Source organism: Mus musculus, chromosome 1 (assembly GCF_000001635.26).
Source record: "Mus musculus strain C57BL/6J chromosome 1, GRCm38.p6 C57BL/6J".
Lineage (NCBI taxonomy): Eukaryota > Metazoa > Chordata > Mammalia > Rodentia > Muridae > Mus > Mus musculus.
In genome coordinates this window covers 28897841-28904318 of record NC_000067.6, presented here as the reverse complement: position 1 = coordinate 28904318, position 6478 = coordinate 28897841, and positions in this window count along the sequence as shown.

Here is a 6478-nt window from a genome sequence, read left to right as displayed (position 1 = left end):
CTGAGTAGAGAAAGCCAAACCAATGCCATCAAAGGCCCCAATAGTAGCTTGTTTATTCCAAATCCATTAAAGCCAATATTCGCAACGATAGAACACTTAAAATATTCCCCCCTTACAATTATTGTAGGAGGATGAGGAAGAGCAAACCTTACATGTTACTTGTGAGAATGAAAACTTCCTCCTCCTCTTTGCACTGCAGTATGGTGATGCGTTGTAAAAGTAAAAATAGAACTACCTTAGGAATTTCTGTTCTTTGTATATATTGAAATGAATCAGACAGATTACTGGAGAGATAATGATACTTACATATTAATGTTTATCATGACCCTATTCACAGGGGCTAAAATTATCCAAGTAGGTTCCTTTCCACACAAAAAGAAAATGTGTTAAATGTGCACAAGGGAGTGGTTTTAGTCACAAAGTCAAAATAATAGTAATAACAATAAACAAAACTCAGGAACAGAGCATTGCACTGGCTATAATAATCTGTCTGGAAGTGGAGATTAAATAGCCAAATTAAATAAGCTAGGTTTATGCTGTTTAGCATAGATCCTCTTAGCCTTCTTTCCTAAAGGGAAGCTAGCTAAACTTTAAGTTAAACAACTCAAAAACAGTTTTATGAAATCGCTGAAACTGATCAGATTCATTAGGACTCTCCATCCCTAAGTAAGCAATAAAGACAACTGAGGTTCACTCTCAGATAAGACAAATAATAAAGAAGACTGAGGCCAGAGAAGCTGCATTGGGGGGGGGGTGACAACTGAATCACTTTAAAAGGGCATTCTCTGGCCTCTTGAGCTGCCTTCAGTTGTGTGTACATTGTACTTCAGCTGTACAGGTTTTGTGATTTGTCAACCATGCCTAAGTGATTTTTGGTGTCTCCACTGTCTCTGAGTCATTCTGTAATTAGCCCCTTTGTCAGGTCATTCTTAAGTAACACAAATATATTTCATTAATGAACTTAATTTTGTTAGTTCATTAAGTTGGACTTTGGTGATATCCATCAGTCTGCTTATCTGAGATAAGTAGATGTTGGGTCTTCTCTTATAAAGTTTCTTGTTACACAATCACTTAGAAAACACATTTTTCAGGATTTTGTAGTCTCTCAAATATGTGAGATATATTTATTTTAAACAACCTAAAGATATAAAGTGAACTATGCTAGAGGAAGAAGGAAATGAAGGATTGGGAAAGGATTTGGAAAAGAAAGTAAGAAATATGGAGCTCTTTATGATTAAGTACATATACATCCATAAAATGTATCACATTAAAATCAGTGTAAAATTAATACATACTATTTAAAGGTTAATAAAATCTACAGAGTCATGACAATAAAAGAGTCTGGATACATGGTTGTGTCAGTGAGTGTTATCCATATAAATAAGAATAATATGATAATCATTTACTTACCTTTTCATTCATAGCATTAGACCAATGGGATTTTGGAGGCTTAAAATCCCAAGAACAAGTTTGATACACAAGAAAGAGGACAGGTTTTCTCAGTCTGGGTTTATAGAACTAATGCTATCTTCGTCAGGGTCAGGAATAATAATAATGTATAAATAATCTGCCTTTTCAGTTCAAGTGCAATAATAGGAAAACTCTAGTCTCCATGTCCTCCGAAAGCATTTAAGCAGATTAAATTATTTATTTTTCAGAAGACATCAGACTTTTAGTGATGATACTTGTTAATGTTATCAGAATAATGTTTAAAAACTAGTCTGGTTGTTCATGGCATCCTCAAGTTAATGCAAAAAAGACAAATCATAGTTGTTTCTGGGTTTCTAGTCTCTGCTACCACAGGAGAGGGAAAATAGTCTACATGTCAATGGACAATACGCAGTAATATATGTAGAATTAGCTAAGATTATTTAAAGATGGAAACCATAAAAAAAAGATTGAAATGTGATGATGCATTCCAGGTAGGATGCATGGAATGCATAGGTATATTTAAGTTAATAAATAGAAGCATCAAGTATCATAATTTAGAAGCTAAATGCAAGATATTGTTACTAAAGGTAGACGATTTTAGGTTATGAGACTATGGATCTCAATGTAAGAACAATGATAAGAAACAGTCCTTGTGCAAGACCATAGTTAAAGATAAAAGTGCAGGAACTGAGAGTATTTAATATCTAGAGGCTAAGCAGGAAAACAATGTGAAATAATCACTAGGAAGAAGTATGAGTGATTCTTTGTAGGACCTTGAAAAATAAAGTATAATCACAAACAAGAACATATCCTCAAAAGTTAGATGCTATCAAGACCAAATGAATGGGGAAGACGAGATCTTTGATGCACGAGCCTTAAGAATTACAGATTCCATCATTAAAACACTATTGAAAATATTTAGGACAGTTTTTATTTTATATACATAAAGTTGTTCGTGTATACTCTAGGCAAATATGCTTTGTCATACCTACAAATTCTGACTTTACTTGTACAGTGAAGTAAATTTTTGGTTTCTGCATAAAAATAGAAAGTAAATGCACAATAACTTCAAATTCTTAGTAAAAGTATAAAAGCCACAAGAAAGTATGAACGTCATTCAAAAGAGAATAGAAGAAACCCTAGATGACACAAAAACTACACAAACCTCTTTAGTAAGTTGCGCCAAACTGCACACAAAAATAATGTTGTCAGATTGTTAAATGTTCTTGAAATATGGTAATCAGTTCAATGTGTTCAAATGAAAAATCAAAGATTTTTCTTGAAAATGACAACTTAATTCTTAAACTGATATGAAGGAAAACTAATGACTAAGAGCTGAGAAAAAAATATAAACCAAATATATATGAATTGATTTTCATCATCTTATATAAAAAATGTGTGCAAGCAACCATACTAGTTACAGGTAATTAGGTACATGTAAATTATCATAAATACAGGATACCCCATTTTCAAGAATTTGCCAATGTTTCTGTCTGATTATAGTGGTCATACTTCTTTCTATCAGGGATTATACAGCAAATGTAAAGAGTAGTGCCCAATAAAGAGATAAATACCATGGTGCGTGGTATAAAAAGAATGTGGACTTCATCTATCATGTGATACACAATATAAATATGTTTACTGTTGGCTAAGAAATTAAACATATATTTGAAATGAAAATTCAGGAGATTAAAAAAAGACATTATGAGCTAATAAATGCTAGGATAGGACTGTCTAGATTTTATTGGGAAAGATATTCAGAAATGCTAAGATGAGAACATGCTTGAATATTCATGGGATGAGCCACCAGAGCCTGAGAGCTAAAGGAACAGAGGATGAATAATGTAGGAATCAAGGGCCATGGAAATGTGGGTTGGGTTTGGACATTGCTAAGAGCAGGAACCCTGCAGAAAATAAAGCTGCTCATAGATTTGCAACTATGAATTCAAAAAAGCAAATGATAACCAAGTGGGCTTCCTGCCTTTGAGTCTGAATAAAATCCCCTGCTTTGTCTCTTACTGGCTGCCTGAAGTTGAGAAATTCACTTATGGTTTTCAGTGTTCCAATGTCCTCATTAATTTAGCAGTAGGAAAAAGAAAACACAAAGAATAGAACCCAATTTAAAGAGTTGTTAGAAAGAGTAATGTAATGTACTTCAACAGTTGTTGGCAAAGTATGTGTTTAATAAGGGTTGGCAATTATTACAGTCCTTTTTTCCCTAAGATATATGTTGTAGGTTTAAATAATAGGAAAAGGCAAACATTTTAAAGAGGCAACAAAGAAAGTGGCTGAGAAGAAGAATAATGAGGCATTATTTGCTAGTAGGATTTTGGCAACATAATTGTATACTTAAACAAATTAAACGGAATTTTTCTATATATATTCAAATAAAAAAATGATTTAAAATTAGCCACTGCATATTCTTATTTAGTGTTTTTTTTTCCAGTCAATGTTGTGAGGTACTTTATAATCATTCCCTCATTTAATCTTTAAAATAAAGTGGGATACATAGAAAATTATTCCAGAAGTTATTCCAGAAATTGGTGTCACAGGGACCTCAACAAAGCATTCCCTGAAATCTGTCTAACAGCACCCAGAGCAATCTGTTAAAAGGAAGTTATGTCATTATTTTGTTAAAAACCCGTCTGTGACCTTTCCTCGCATTCCAAGTCACACACCTTAATAAGTTTCACAAGACCCTACAAGATCCAGCATCTTGCTAAAACTCCGACCTCACACTGTTCTGTTTTCTTTAACAATGTTCCAACTACACTAGTCTTGATACTGCAGAAACAACCACTAACCACAGGGCAGAGAAATATGGCTTCTTTGAAAGGTGTCAAAGTTAGTACTGTGTAAAGGATAGTTGAACTAAGTCGAATAAATCTAAGTAATAAAAAGAAACAAAACTTCTTGTAATAATAAAAATATCTTCTTTTTCCGATTTTTTTATTAGATATTTACTTCATTTACATTTCAAATACTATCCCAAAAGTCCCCTATACCCTCCCTATCCCCCTGCTCCCCTACCTACCCAGTCCCACTTCGTGGCCCTGGTGTTCCCTTGTACTGGGGCATATAAATTCCACTAAAATCAGGGACTAGACAAGGCTCCCCACTTTCTCCCTACTTATTCAATATAGTACTTGAAGTCCTAGCCAGAGCAATTAGACAACAAAATATCACTATTTGCAGATTCTATGATAGTATATAAAAGTGACACTAAAAAATTCCACCAGAGAACTCCTAAACCTGATAAACAGCTTCAGTGCAGTAGCTGAATATAAAATTACCTCAAACAAATCAATGGCCTTTCTCTACACAAAGAATAAACAGGCTGAGAAAGAAATTAGGAAAACAACACCCTCAACAATAGTCAAAAATAATATAAAATACCTTGGCATGACTCTAACTAAGGAAGTGAAAGATCTATATGATAAGAACTTCAAGTCTCTGAAGAAAGAAATTAAAGAAGATCTCAGAAGATGGAAAGATCTCCCATGCTCATGGATTGGCATGATCAATATAGTGAAAATGGCTATTGTGCCAAAAGCAATCTACAGATTTAATGCAATCCCCATCAAAATTCCAAATCAATTCTTCAATGAATTAGAAAGGGCAATTTGTAAAATCATCTGGAATAACAAAAAACCTAGGATAGCAATAAAAATATCTTACGTTAATCATTTTCGTCATATTTAAGTATTCCATTACTTTTTTTAGTGTAAAATTATGCTCTGCACCAGAGCACCGTGGGTCATGCTGCTCCCGTTTCTGTAAATGGGAACTTTATTACTTCTCCCTTTTGCAGCTGGAAGCACAAAAATATGAAGGCAGGTGCAGTCCTGATGACAGTCAACATTTTCCAAAATTATTTGACCTCAAAACTCATGCTTTGGGAACAATGTTTCTCTGAAATATTTTGGGGAAAGTAGCAGGGAATATATTTCTTTCATTTTTCTTTTAAGTCTGATACAGAATTATGGTACCTTATAAGCTAAGAATATATGCCAATCTTTAAAATTCCTAAGTAAATTGTAAAATAGAGGAAGAATTCATTAGCTTATCAATTTCAAAGAAATAATAGATTATTGTGTGTTTTGTTTTTCATGTTTTTAAAGGAAGTATTTTGTACATCAACAACTTTTAGTTAGAATCTTATTTAGAACATTTAATCATATTCACTATAGAGAATAATCTAAAAAAGTATTGTGACATTGAAGTTATAGGAAGTAATTTATTAATAGTAGGTGGTTGGGGTGAGGTCTGTGTTCATCAAGATCAGCCCTTATACAGGGGATTTGTTTTTCCTACTAAACTGTTTCCGCAGCTTAAAGGATGGGGATTTAGTAATCCCAGTAAATAAAACCACTGTAAGGGTGCAAAGAACACCATTGCATACACTAGCAAGATTTTGCTGAAAGGACACTGATATAGCTGTCTCTTATGAGAATATGCCGGGGCCTAGCAAACACAGAAGTGGATGCTCACAGTCAGCTATTGAATGGACCACAGGGCCTCCAATGGAGGAGCTAGAGAAAGCACCCAAGGAACTAAAGGGAACTGCAACCCTATAGGTGGAACAACAATATGAACTAACCAGTACCCCCCAGAGCTCGTGTCTCTAGCTGCATATGTATCAAAAGATGGCCTAGTCGGCCATCACTGGAAAGAGAGGCCCATTGGACTTGCAAACTTTATAAGCCCCAGTACAGGGGAACACCAGAGCCAAAAAGGGGGAGTGGGTGGGTAGGGGAGTGGGGGGTGGGTGGGTATGGGGGACTTTTGCGATAGCATTGGAAATGTAAATGAGGTAAATACCTAATTAAAAAAAAGAAAAAAAAAAAGAAAGAAAAAAAAAAGAATGCAAAGAACAGCATGACTATTCTAAAATTAAATTAATTATGATGTAAGCATTTTATTTAAACATTATTAAATTATTTTTATTAAATAATATACTGAACTTAGGCAGAGAGTAAAATGGCTTTTGAATATATTATGTACTTGTGGACATTCATCTATTCTTAACAGAGGTCTGAACAGATGT